Source organism: Manacus vitellinus, unplaced genomic scaffold (assembly GCF_001715985.3).
Source record: "Manacus vitellinus isolate BGI_N305 unplaced genomic scaffold, ASM171598v3 scaffold_51_pilon, whole genome shotgun sequence".
NCBI classification, from domain to species: domain Eukaryota; kingdom Metazoa; phylum Chordata; class Aves; order Passeriformes; family Pipridae; genus Manacus; species Manacus vitellinus.
Window position 1 is genome coordinate 3,434,770 of NW_021940620.1, and position 14,246 is coordinate 3,449,015.

The window sequence follows — 14,246 nt, forward strand, 5'->3', positions numbered from 1 at the left end:
GATGAAAATCACAGAACCTGCAATTATTTTTGAACATGTAATTTTCTGTTAGCCCAGTTAAGATGTTCTTTCAGAAAAGCCTGAATAAATTCCTTACAGGGAGATGTTTAGTACTGTACACATCTCTAGCCACAAATATATGTTAGTTTATAATAAATGTTTTCTATTACTGTGCCTCAGATGGCAGATTTCAATTGAATAACTTATTTTGCAATTTATTTTTTGACTGTGCCTGAATTAGTTTTAGAGGCTCATTTGTATCACAAGCTCACATGAATTATGTTTTGCAAATCTTCAGTAAATCAGTCCAATTTTAGCACATGCTAACTGAATCAACCCAAGCCCAATGGCTGAGATGCTGCACGTGAAATGTCTCCCACCTTTGGAGCACATGTGGTTGCTCCCACCCTCCCAGCAGGTGCACGTGGTCCCCTCTGTATGGCAGCAGTGTAATCTTCAATTCCTTATAAGCTTGTAAGCAACCAATTTTGTCATTAAATATGGCAGGAGGAGTGACAGGGATGGGCTGTGATTGCATTCTGGCTGATGTGCTCCGGGCGCAGCCGCTGATCGATGGGCGGCTTGTCTGGAATTTTATTAGCACTTGGGGAACACTTGTTAGTTTTGTCAATAATGGTCCTTGGCTTTCTTTTAATATCTCTTACTTCACTGACTGTGAAGCAGATGTGGGTTTTTAAAGGGAAATTTTTGCTCCCCCGTGCTCATCCAGCTTCCACTGAAATAAGTGTGTTTTAGGGAATGTCCCAGAACCCCAACCCTGCTCTCTTTGGTATCACTCAGGGAGCAGAGGTTCCTTCTCCTTGCCTCAGTTTAGTATGTAGGAGTTCATTTTTGGTAACCCACCTAAACCTTTGAAAGTTATTTGTGTGTGGACCTGCAAAGCTTCCTTCCTGATTTCCTGTGATTTGCTGCAAGAGAGACCCCAGTGTATTATCCAAAGTAGCTGTTCCAGTTTGTATTCTGATTTAAGAAGGGTAGACCAATCAGGGGCAAAGTCTCCAGCTTGGAGGTATTATTTGACTTAAATATTGGATGGTATAGCACCTGCATGTCAGTGACCTTTAAATCACTGAACAGTCAGAAGAGTGGTTTGAACAGTATTTAAAGATGTTTATGTGCTTGTCAGTTAATGGGGGATTATTAACTGTCATTCAACTCTAGCTGGAAAAAAGGAACTCCTGTAGAGAATAAAAGTAGAAGGCAGAGTGGCAATGGCCATAAAAATGCATAATGGAGAACTTTTAGGGAGAGAACAACATCAAAATAAAGACAAGCTACTTCAAAACCAGATTTCAGTAAATTGAGAACGGGTAAGGCAGAAATTAGAGGCAGAAAAATGAGAATAATTGCCATTTCCTCAGTGTAGAGGGCACAAGCCTGAATTATGCAAAGGCAAGAGGTTGGCTAATGACAAGGCTCTCAGTGGCAAGGAGTGACTTACAGAAAGTGCAATTAAGTGCAACACAAGTGGCAGCCCCAGCTCAGAAAGCCAAGTACAAGACCAGGTGTGTGGGCAAGAATGTAGGAATAGCAATTTTTAACAAGTGTTTAGAAGAAAGAGGAAAAAAAAAATCAAGAAAAATGGTGGGTCAGTGGAGAGAGACACTGAGGTAAAGGCACTGCTGAGGAGGCCAAAGCTTTTCACGTGGCTTCGCTTTGGCTCTTGCATAAAAGCTCTGCTGAGCCAGGGTGGCAGTGAGAGCTCACACCTTCAGCTGCAGTGTGGGGTCCTGGATTAGGAAGAGAACAGGCTCCAGCAAATTAGATGTTTGCAAATCAGCTGGAATTATCTATGGTTTAAGTGAATTGGTGGAAATAGTTTTACAGATAACTTTTAGTATCTTTGAAAATTTATGAGGTTGGAGAAGACTGGGAAAGGAGAAGCAGTGCACCTGCCTTTTAGCATTAGGGAAAGGAAGGAAACATATCCTGTGAGTTGAACCTGAAATCTTGAGGGGGGAAAACATGCTAGGATAAATATTAAAGCAAATATTTGTTACGGGCTGGGGGATTAAAATGGATTACAACAAGAAGATAAGGTGATGAATAAAGCTGGTGTGGATATCAAATTAAACTAATTTTCTTCTGTGACATTTCCAGGTGTTGAGAGTCAGGGTTAAGCCTCCAGTATCACATATCTTGACTTTTTGATATTGGTTTCCATTACTGCCTTTATAAGTAAGTTAAAAAATATTGTCTAAAAGAAATAATTATGAGGTGGGTACAAAATCAGTTGGAAAACTACGCTCTGGTAGTAGCTATCAATGGTTCAATGTCAGGCTAGGAAGATAAATTGAGTAGTGGTTGTCTCTCATCTGTCTTGGGTCCAATATTATTTACCATTATTTACCATTTTAATTAAACCATAAATGTTGAAATCAGTCTTCTTCTTAAATGCAGCACAGCAATAAAATTCTCAGTCACCTCAAGAAATTTAAGAAATGGTCTGAAAACAAAAGATAAATTTAATCTGGGCACATGCAAAGTCCTTAGGTAGGAACAATCATCTGCACAAAACAGGATGAAAACCCACCAGTAATAAATTTGGAGCAAAAGGCTGGGGGATTAGAATGGATTACAAATAGAACATGAGTCAACAATGTCATTCTGTTGCAAAAGAAAAGGCAAATGTCACCCTGGCAAATGTAGCTGTGAGTAATCCTTCAGCTCTAGGCAGCACCAGCGAGCCCTTGGCTGGAACACATTGTCCAGATTTGAGTAGCAGGTACTGGAGAGTGCCCAGAGAAAAGTAACAGGTATGACTGGAGTTGCAGCAAACGGCCTCTGGGAAGAAAGACTGAAGGAGAGGAGCAAAACAAAACAGCAACAACAAACCAAAGCAAGCCCCAAATCCTGTTTTCAAATAAATAAAATCGACTGCAGGGCGGATGAGTTGTTCTCTGTTGGCTGTGGATACAACAAGGAGCATTATTTTTACACTGCAGAAAAAGGAGATTAATTTTACTCCTTGTAGTGGCAGCAGTTGGGAAAGATATTTTTAAGAGGATGTAGAGACTGTGTTTGAAGGAGTTCTGAAACACGTTAGACAAATGCCTTGCAGATAATGACAGGTGCCCAGCTGATCTAGTGATGGAGAAGGGGAGTAGAATCAGCATCCTCCCCAGGACTGCCATTCTAGCACTGTGATTGTATTTTGATTAATGGAAAGCAGCTTAATTCCACTGAAAGCACAGATGAAATGCTGAAGAAGGCATTTCTTCAAATAAATTTCCAGTCAAAGCAAGGAATGGGAAATAAATGAATCAGTAGCCTTGACAGACGTTTTGGCACCACTTGGAATAATACAGGTTCTTTTTTGATGGGAGTAATGCCCATGAACTGTGATATGGGCACTAAACATGGCTGTCAAGGGCTCACAAACCTCTGAGTTTCATCAGGGATTGGCGAAAAAACAGCTGATTTTCTCTGGCTGCTTTTTCCTCTCTCCCTTGCTTTCTCATACAGAGTCAGGAGGAATTCCCAGGGATGATTCTGTACTTGATGTTAGTAGTGGTTGGTTTGGTTTTTTTTCTCCAGACAGGAACAAAGGTCATGATCTGATTCTAAGGTTAAAGATTTGGATGCAAATCAGTTAACTGTTCTTTTTCAATTAATTAGGTAAGATGTGACAATGCATGTGTATTTAGGAATTAAATCTCCTTCTGCCACAAACCTGAGTGAACCACAGCTATTTTCCTTCCTTTTCCTTCATATTAAACATACTCACAAAACATATTATTTCTGCTCAAATCTGATTGTTTGCATTCTAGCTTTGCAGCCCTTGCTCATTTGGAAAGTTACTTTAAACTCCAAAATGGTGCTAAGCAGCCCGCAGCAAGATGAATAAAAGAAGTTTTCAGATATATTCTGATGGTGTTCTGCACTGGAAAGTTCCCTAAGCATAGTCAGTTGAAAATGAGTTTGGTAGGACTTGTTTAGTGATTTAATCTCATTCTTTGCTTGCAATGTATCTATTCCCTGGCTGCACTCTCTCCATGGGTCTGGCCATTGACACCTGGCTCTGTGTTAGCAGTTGTTGCCCAGCAGTTTGCTTTAAAGGGCTTGGTGACTTTACCTCCCTTTCCTTAAAGTGCAGGGACAGGAAAGCTGGATCTGAAGATCAGGATTTTACTTCTTGCAGCCCCTGTTTGAGGGTTTGTTCTGTTTTGTCTTGGGAGGGTTAGTGGCAGCATTGTTGTCTTGGTGCATCCTTGCAGTGCCTCTCCAGCTGTAGCAGGGGGATGCAGACACGTGAAGTGCTGACCCAAAATCTGGAGGTATCGTGTTCACTCGACCCACAAGGCAAAGCAGTAGAATAAAATCTGCAATATAAGGAGGTTCTGCTCCCGGGATAGCTTTAATTTAGAAGCTGAGCAATTGAATCAGTCCCTTCCTTCCCATCTTATCTATAACAACAGATAAACAGAACCCTGTGATAAATGGATGTACAGATCAGCAATCCTAGGGATCATTGCACATTACAGCAATCCTTAATGCAGGGTAAGTAAGCTTTATTGTAATTATTTTAATGTGATATATCAGTGTGATTGTGGAATTTATCCTTTATTTTAATTGCTGGGGGTTACAATGCATTAGAAGGTACGTGTAGTCTCTAAGAGCAAATGTATCTTTGCTGTGAAGGCTCCAGCCTGTTACTCTGCTCAGTGGGGACCTTTGTAATGACCTTTTGTATTTAAAACCAGTGAAAAGTTTCTACCACAGGCTGCAGTCTGCAAAACAGAAAGGGAAGACCCCCTGTGTTTCATGTTGTTAAATACAGGCCTCCAACAAAAAAATGGGTCTGCTTCTCATTCATAAATTTCCCTAAGGAGTCAGTGTTGGCAAAAAGAAAACCAGTAGCCATGATTTGTTAATCCTTCTCTCAACTCCAGCACTATGGTTGTAGTAAATTCCCTCTAACCCAAAGGACGTATTTATCCTCAAAATCCAGACTGTATTCAGCTGTCTCGTGGTGCCACAATTGGGTATTTCTTCTGTAAGCAACGTTTCCATCTTTCATATGATCAGTCATCACCACTTTGCCTCCTTGGCACTAATGGCAGAGCTGCATAATGCCCATTCTCCTGCAGGTGCCAATGTTGTGTTTCCCTCCCTCCTTCCTGGCTTTTCTACCCTTTGCCTGACAGACAAGTGTTAGAAGGGTCACACAATGATTGTCTGCCCTCACAAAGGCATTATATTTTTATTTAGTTTTTCAAAGTGCAGTGCTCTTTTTAGATTTAAGCTTCTCAGCAGCCCTTCACTGTGGTGAACAGTCACAGTGCCCATCCAGCCAAAATCCAAGTGCTCTTACTCATCCCACAAATTGTCATTGTTGACTGTCTGTCTTCCACACTTGCTTACCTCAGTAAGCTCAAGTGCCTTCAATAATTTGAGTGTTTAAAAACCTGAGCTTAATTATATATATTCTTAAGTCTTGGGACGTTCTCGGCTTCCTGAAATAAAAATGCAAGGTTAAAAAAGGTGTATCTCCAGCAATACTGAGCCTGTCTGGTCCTCCTGCATGCAGATCAGGGGAAAGGCTGCCTCTTCTAACCCTTCAGGTTTCACATTTGTGTGAGTGTCAGCTAAAATGAGACATTCCTGATAGAGCCTGAAAACTCCAGCAATCACACCTCTTTTTGTTTCTTTTTATTTTTCTTACCAACGTGGCAAGAAAATGTTGTCTCTGTCTGTACATCCCCTTGAGCTGCCAAGTTTTACACAGGTCAAACCACTTGAAGTGTCCAAGTAAAACCATGAAGTGTTCAAGGAAAAGCCACTAAAAGCACAAGTCTATTTGAAAAATACCAGCAGGACCTTAATGTGGGTGATATATCCCAGCATCAGAAACATAAATATGTTGGTCCTCATAGTTTAGACATAAAAGATCACGAGTTATTACTTTTCATCTTTAGATCCTTCCTCAGTAGAACTCCTAAATAAGCCATTGCTGTGTGCTGGCTATGGGCTGTACTTGGTTGTTCTCACTCCTAATTGCCTAACTTGGCTCCTGCCTTCATCATTATTCTGTTGCAAGAAATGTGACTTGATATTTAGGGAAACATTATTCATTTTCTTTATGTTTCTGCTTCTGAGCTGCTTTTTTATAAAGCTGCACTTGCAGTGTATTTTCCTACCCAGGGCTGTGGCTGTAACATTTTCCCAATGCCTATAAATAAATTAAGTATACTGTGGCTTGAAAGAGAAATTGCTATCAGCTGGTGTTCTGCTACCTACAAAACATTTTATCTTCTTTCAGTTTCTATTACTTTGCTCTCCCTTGATTTTGTAGAGGAAGTTGTGTCCCCTGTTATTGTCATGTGGTGCATTTGGGAGCAGTGTGCTTGATCTATGGAACTATCACGAGTCTCCCAGTGCAGGGAGCTCTGCTTTGCAAATTGCAGTGGAGATGAACTTTTTTTTTTGGCAGATGGAGCTGCTGATATGATTTGGAAATAGGGCTGTTTATCAGTCAGTCAGGTAACTCATTTTTCAAGATAGGGGAAAAAAATAAAGGTTTGAGATGAAAGAGGAGGGAGAGTCCAAAAGGAGGAATGCACTTGAGAGTTGTATCTGTTGTTTTATAACAATACAACAAATTAATTCCTTTTCGTAGGCTGCAATTTTAAAAAGAAAATATCATCATTGCTTAACTTTTCCCATCTGCACAGTTATCCAAAAGCCAGGGGCTTCACCTGAGGTAGTTGTCCATTCTGTCTGTGGTTCAGATTAGAAAACCACTTTGAGGTTTAGCTAAGATGAATTAACCTTCAGAAAGATAAAGGTAGATGGAATCAGACATTGCACAGATCCTGTCCAGGAAAGCAAGATTCTTATGATCTATGCTTGTGATCTCAACAGGGACAGAACCCGTGGTAGTTATTCACTGACACCAGAGATTTGGAAATTGTTTTGCCCACGTTTTCTGAAACATTAAAGCACAACAAATTCTGCCAGGCTTTCAAATGCAGGAAAGAACCCCGAGGAAACGTGTGCCATTAATTAACCCTGACAGGTGTCCCTGAACCAGAAGGATTCTCCTGGAACACCCCCCTCAGCCTTTGCAGCACCTTCCTGTAGGCCAGAGGGTTTCAAAATCATTAACCAGGGACATGGCAAAGCCCCAGGAAAAGGGTGTGTTGGGCTGGAGGCTGCAGGAGCTGGAAATGTGGGATTGTGTCACTTTTGCTTTGCTTTGAGATGGGAAAGGAGAAGGGAGAAAGAGAGGGCTGAGAGAAGCAAAACTAAAGTATGCAGTAGATGATGTTGAACACTTGGAAAAAGAATCAGGTAGTTTAATAATGGATTTTCTGTGTGACAGTCCCTTGGCAGAGCTGATTTTTGCCTGTCCATTAGTATGCTGTCTTTTTTGTCAAGCTGGTAGAAAGGAAAGGGTCTTTTGCTTGCTTTTCTGAAATAACAGGAATTCTGGGATCTCTATACAGGTTGTAAATTAAAAATTATTGGTTTTTCTAATTAAAATATTGAATCCAGACTCTGCAGACCTTAAGATAACGAAGTTTTTTGTCTGCTTCTAGTTAGTATTCAGGGGAAAAGGGGATGGGGTTTCAGGAGGTTGCTGGAGCAAGGTACTACAAGGTGGAAATAAAGCTTTTTGAGCAATGGAGAGGCCAAGAAGGGAAAAATTAAAGCTATATCTGGAGCAAAGGTGATTCTTATGTGAACAATTTTATTAATTTTGGGGATATCTGTGTTGAATTCTATTTCAGTATCTCCCTCCACATCCAGTACATTGGCACAATAAAGACGTTTCAAAAGGAAACTGTTAAAACCTAAAGCCTGAAATATTCACAAGCTTGCTTTTTTTGAGGCACTGAATAATTACAAGAGGCCATTCTTACATGTAGGCAATTTCCTCTATGATAAGAACACTTAGTTTGAAAAACTCATTTTCAGCATGCTGACTAAATAAAAAAGTTCATTAAAATCTTTGTATGGTCTGCAGGAGGGAGCTAATTACAATGTTTTGTCTTATATTTCAATTATGGTAGATGTGAATTAACTAGTATTTTAATAAAAATTAGTAGTAGCATTTATTTTCCACTGACTGGTGTAAATTTAAGTGACATGTCTGAAACATAAAGAGCCCAGGGTTGGATGTGTGTGGTGAATGGATTTTATTTTAATGAATTATAGTATAATTGCCCTGTCTTGGCAATTAAAGTTGGGCATTAAATCTAAATTCATTAATTCCTTTGCATTCTTTTTTTCTTTGGGAGAGCAGAGGAAGGACTAAAAATTCCTTTAAGCCTATAAAACTGGAAGACATGTATGACAAATAGATTTAAAAGGGATTACTGAGGGGTAGAACACAAAGGCAGAATTACATCAGTGTCAAATCCTGCCCTCAGTTACGTGCAGGCTCCTTGGTGAAGTTACAGGGGTTTGAATTTGCCTTAGACTTACATTGCTTGAATGGAAAATGCTGCTCTTTGGGTATTTCTCTTTTTCATTCTGATACAAACCTGGGTATTTCTATCATGTGAATTTTCCTATCCACAGAGACATCAATACATTCTGAGAATTGTTGAGCAAATTTGGTTCAAATTAGCTGCTTCTTAAACTTAGATGACTTGCTTATCTTAGCTGTGGATTTAGCCCATTTCTCCTCTGGCAGATAAAAGAAAAAAAGTACAAAAGCAGTGTTGATAGGTAACATTTTTGAGGGATCAGGAAGTCACCTTCTCATCTCTTGCCTTCCCTTAACAAAATAGTCTCACCAGGGCTCAGATCTCCCCATCAGTTCTGCTGAGGGGTTCTTCTGAGGAGTGACCAGCACTGATGGACTTCTTGTCTCTCCCCTATGTGTGTGGGCAGGTTTGTTTTAGCAGAGTTGGACTAAGCTGTGGATGATAAGATGGTGTCTGAGTTATCTGGCCTTGTTCTTCCAATGCTTATGAGTTATAAGTTTTGAAAGAAAACTCCAAGTGAACAGAGCAGATGAAGCAGAAGGACTGTGTGTGTCCCGTTTTGTAACTTTGCCATTCAGTGCTCTTCTCTAGGGCACAACTTCATAGCAGAGACCAAAGAAATATCAGTAGTCCAGGCATTAAAAAATGAGCATGTGACCAACTCTGACTTCCAGTTTCCCAGGAAATCTGCTGTGAAGAAGGAATCTGCAGATCCAGAGGGTAGTGATGAGCTCAGCATGATCCTGAAGTCTGACAGTCTTGATGCTGTTGTTCCAAGTGCTATCTGCTGCTGTTCTGTGCTGTCCTTCTGCTGAGGCAATTTCACACCTCATCTGCTGGAGATGGAAATGGCAGGGAACAAACTGTAAATCCAGCTGAATCTCAGTTGAGTAGATATATCATCCTCTCGGAACCTTTTCACATAAATAATTAGTTCAGCACTTCCTCAGTCCTCTAAACTTGCAAAGCTTTGGCAGTGGGGTGGGGTGTCGTTATCTCAAGGAGTTAACTCATCCCCCCCTTCCCCCAGGGCAGCATCAGCCCCGTGTGCATCACTGCTGACACTTATTCACCAGCCACAGTCTCCCCAGCAATTTATTCTGATCCTCTAAACCGTCAGAAATTCGTCACCTGAACTTCCCTTTTTGCACTTCAGACCTTTGAACTGAAAACTTTTGTGTTGTGTGCCACTGACATGACAAACAACTGGGTGTCACCTTAAATTTAGTGGCTTTTCCTTTATCTGAAGGCTCGTTGTTATGTTTCCCTTCAGTGCTGTCATCTCAACCACAGCTCTGTGAGTTCTTCCTCACAGATCATTTATTTGCCTTATTAGTCTCCATCAAACTGATCAAAATGAGGCATTTCAAAAGCAAGGCAGCAGATACTGAGAAACCAAGCATTAGGGAAGTAGGGGGTCATCTTCTGTGTCTGATAGGACACTGTGTCCTGGTTTCAGCTGGGATAGAATTAATGTTCTTCCTGGTAGGTGGTGCCTTGCTGCATTTTGGATTTCGGATGAGAATAATGTTGATAACACACTGATGGAGCTGTTTTAGCTGTTGCTGAGCAGGGATTACTGTAAATCAAGGACTTTTCAGCTTCTCACCCCACCCACCAGCGAGGAGGCTGGGATTTCTGACCCCAGGGATATTCCAGACCACCTGAGATGATGTTTAGGGTATAAACTAGTGGGGAAGGCTGGTCAGTGGTAGCTGCTGAGATTGGTCAGCAGGAGGTGAGCAGGAGCATTGTGCAGCATTTGTTTCATATATTATTATTATTATTGTTGATACTTTCCCTTCTTTCTCTGTCCTGTTAAAATGTCTTTATTGCAACCCATGAATTTTTCCCTTCTTCCCAATTCTGTCCCCATTCCACTGCAGGGGGGAGTGAGGGAGGGTTGTTACAGGTCAGCTTCTGTAACAACCTGTGGGTTAAACCAGGACAATGTACCTGTGAGTTTCCCTGTATGTGTGGAACAGTCTGTGTATCCCTGGGCACAAAGGTGAAGGTATTTGGTGCTGGTTTTACAAACAGGCAGGATCACAGTTGCCAGAATGTTATGCATTATGATTTGAAACAGCACTTTTACATTCAGTTCTCTCCAGTTAAGTGTAGTAGTTTGAAAGAGATTCTTGTCACATCCTTCCGAGCTGTAACAGCACTAACACAGTTCCTGTCATGAAGAGTTGCTGATATGTTTTCCAGGGACCACATGGCTCCCAGCTCCTTAGTGCTAAGGCATCTGGATATTGGAGAATGTGTGTGCTAAGATCTTAATTGTGCAGTCTGGTGATAAAACTTGCAGATGCACTTGGGACTGTAGCAAGCTTAGAACGTTATCAGGGCAGATAAACTACATTTATAACGTTCCTCTCCCCCACCTTCTTCACCCTGTGTATTATTGTTCAGTGTGTTGTGGGTCTGGAGAGGGTTGTAATCTGTTCCATCCCTTGGAGTTGCTGACTGCTGGTGTTATGGAGTTGGCAGAACTGCCAGAATCAAGAGTTTGCCACAAACCTGAGGTTCTTTAGAACCTCTCCAAAGGTCTGTGGTGCCAGACCCACCTGACTGCAGGCAGGGGCATGTTCTGTTCTCTTGCCATTCCTCTTTCTTTGTACCAGCTTTGAGTGCTCTGAATGTGCAGAGAACTGAGACAGAACTTCATGTGGGCATCCTCCTGGAAAGCTTCAGGCTTGGAATCTGGGCAGGTTTTCCCAAACTCGACTAGTTGTCACTGAGACACATAAAGAATATCAGTTTAATGGCATGAACAGGCCAGTGGTACATTCTTCTTGTGGATTATGACTGTGCATGTTTTACTTGACTGCTTTAGACATTTGCATCCATGAGCTTTTCCCAGTACCTGCATTTGAACAAAATATGGTTGATCTCTCTTCAGTACAAACTTCTTTGCACATGAAATGAAAGAGAACTTGGGCATTTCTTTCTTGCCCTTTTGGATTCCCTTTGTATCTTCCATAAATGACACGTCCCAGTGTTTGTATTCCTTGTGCTCTTCACCAGAACCTCCAATTTTCAATTTGAAACAAATGGGTTTTCCACATTGTTTGAAATAATTTCACCCTCATTGCTTTCATCTGGTTAAATAATCCTTTAATCCATGCTCAGAACCAACTGATCTTTTAGTTTCTAATGTTTTTCCTAGTGGATGCCATTATTATGCTGTGGTAGTGCAAATAAAGTATGATTGATCAGTTTATCAAATGACAGTTATTACTGGCCCATTAATTCTGGCTACATAGATGATTAGAAGTACAGATTTTTACACCTAGGGCCAGTGATATTTTTTATAATATAGATTTAGAATATATTTATGCAAGCAGAAAATTGAATCAGCATTACCATCAGTGCATTAAATTATGGGATTTTATTAGAGAAGAATTCCCTTAGACTAAAACTGTAGATATAGATAAGAAAAAAAAAATAGAGCATGAGGATTACTAGGAAGAGTTTAGCATCTTTAAATTACATTTTGAACTTTAAAATAATGTGCCTGCCCCAAATAATTCCTTTTGCCTGCTGGCTATCACTCCCCTGTGATTTATGTGTGCTCAGGGTGCACACCTCTCTCCCTGAATCATTGGATGTTCACGGTGATTTAAGCTCATGTGCTTTGATTTGTGCAGTGTGACTTAGTTTTGTCTCCTGGACCAAAGGAAACAAAAGGAAGGGAGGCAAAAAAAACAAGTGAATCATGAGGATGACACAGAAGAGCTGTTACTTAAAACCTGACTCAGAGCAGCAATGCTGTGGTTGAAAGCTCTGTGCCAAGGCACTGGAGAGCCCAATTCAGTGCTGATGGGCAGAGTCAGTGCTGACTGCTAAAGCAACTTCAGTCTCAGAGGGGAGTTATAAAAACAACTGCTAGAAGTAAACCCAGATTAATGCAAATTGGAAATTACTCTCACATTTTTAGAGAGAGCAACTAAAATATGTACCTTTGCTATAATAGAAAACAACCAGGGAAAGTTATAGAAGATTATTTAAATCCCCGTTCCTGGACTTTCTCATAACAATGCATGAGACCATAAGATGGTCTAATAGTTAATTCAGCCTTCACATGTGTGGATGAATCTGTTCCCTAACTCCATTAGAAGTTAGACTGAGAATCATGAAATAAAGGTTTGTTTTCTAGCTCTAATGTCAGCTTCTTGGGAACCTGGGATGAGATCATATAAACTGAGTTTTGGTTCCATGTGCATGCAATTGGAATAATGAAATTTTCTTTTTCCCCTCCTTCCCTGCTTAGTTTTAATGTGTGTGTGTGTGACCTCCAAGAATTGTGGGCTCTATAGATCTTTACTGGCATTGCTCTCCTACTTGAGTACAACAACAAAACACAAACAGTTGCAAAAGTTGTTCTGATCCCTCCTCTCCCCACATAGTCCATCGTCCTTCCAATGTTCTGCCACTTTGGTGGTGCCAAGTATCAGATCAGGATTTAAGATTCAGTGCTCAGTGATGAGACAGTTGTGAACTAACAGAAAAGCCAAGTGAACTTTTATAAAGCTTTGAGTCTGATCATGCAAATTCTGTCCAATGTTCCATTCAAATGAAAAACTCTTACATTTCTGGCTGCCCTGCAGCTGCTAATTTCTGTAAACTGATAAGAAAAAAGTGATGAAATTTCTTTGATGCTGTTTGTTCTATGTAATCCTGTAGGATTTAAAGTTCACATTCCCAACATGTTCTAAGGATTGAACACCAGCCCTCCTTGTAGTCCGTGGGAATTCTGTCATTTATCTTAGTGAAGGCAAAATTTCAGCCCAGATGTTTTGCTTTCTTCTTGAGTCTCTTTGGTGCAAAATAACCTGTATAGATTATAGAGTTTAGGGGAGAAAAGATGTTTTCTGGGATAAAAGACAGGATGCAATGAAGGAGAGTGGTCAGCTTGTCTGAACTACTTCAGAGACAAAAAGCCCCTGTTGAATCTCAGAATAAGACTTTCTCAAGCCCGTTGATTTTTTGAATTGGGTTCAGGTTTTAGCTTCATTTTTTTCAGAATTCCTATTGCATTTTCCAATGCTTTGTCTTCTGATTTCTGTGACCTTTGCTGTTCTCTCTGCCTTTTTTGCCTTTTCTTTCATTCTGCTACTATTTGCTCTCTCTGTCCCAGCTATTATTACCTGTTTCCTTACTGCTGCAGTGTGGATCCCTCTCTCTCATGAGAAGTGCTACATTCCCCAGCAGCAGGGTGGATTTCTCCTATTCAAATGTTCTCCCAGTATCTTTTGGCAGGAGCAGGTGTGTGATCAGGCAGGTCAGATCAGCCCCCACGTTGTGGGCATCACATCTGGTGTTTTTTGTAACATTAAAATGAATCAGAGAAAGAAGGAAAGAGAAGACCATGGAGCAGCAAGATGCTTCCCTCTAGGGCAGCTGGGAATCATGAATGAGGGACTTGCTGCCAAACACTGCATGTCTATATGATGTCAGAAAATAGTAATATGGAGAATATTAAGTTTAAAAAAAGCAAAACCCAACTAAAAGCTTGACCTTTTAAGTCAGAACTGCACAGTCCAGGGCCAAAAATTGTTGGTTCTAGAGGAGTTAAGAAAACAGAGCGAGTTTGTATAAATATGATCTCACACAGTTGTGCTCAACTAGGTAACTAGAAAAGCAATTAAGGGCAAAGTATCAGCCAGGAGAGCTGCCAGAATGAAAATGAAACCCAAGATTACTGTTGTTTGCCTTCAGCCTCTCTGAACCAAAATTACTTTTTGTTGCTTCTGTATTCAAACACAAAGACAAGAGCAGTTTAAT

At 40.7% G+C, this 14,246-nt stretch overlaps 1 protein-coding gene across 1 annotated transcript in view; it reads left to right on the forward strand.

Annotated features, from left to right (window-relative positions):
- The window catches only part of SPOCK1 (SPARC (osteonectin), cwcv and kazal like domains proteoglycan 1), a 265,682-nt gene that overhangs the window by 86,324 nt on the left and 165,112 nt on the right, over nucleotides 1-14,246 (forward strand). The gene's annotated exons all lie outside the window — the stretch shown is intronic.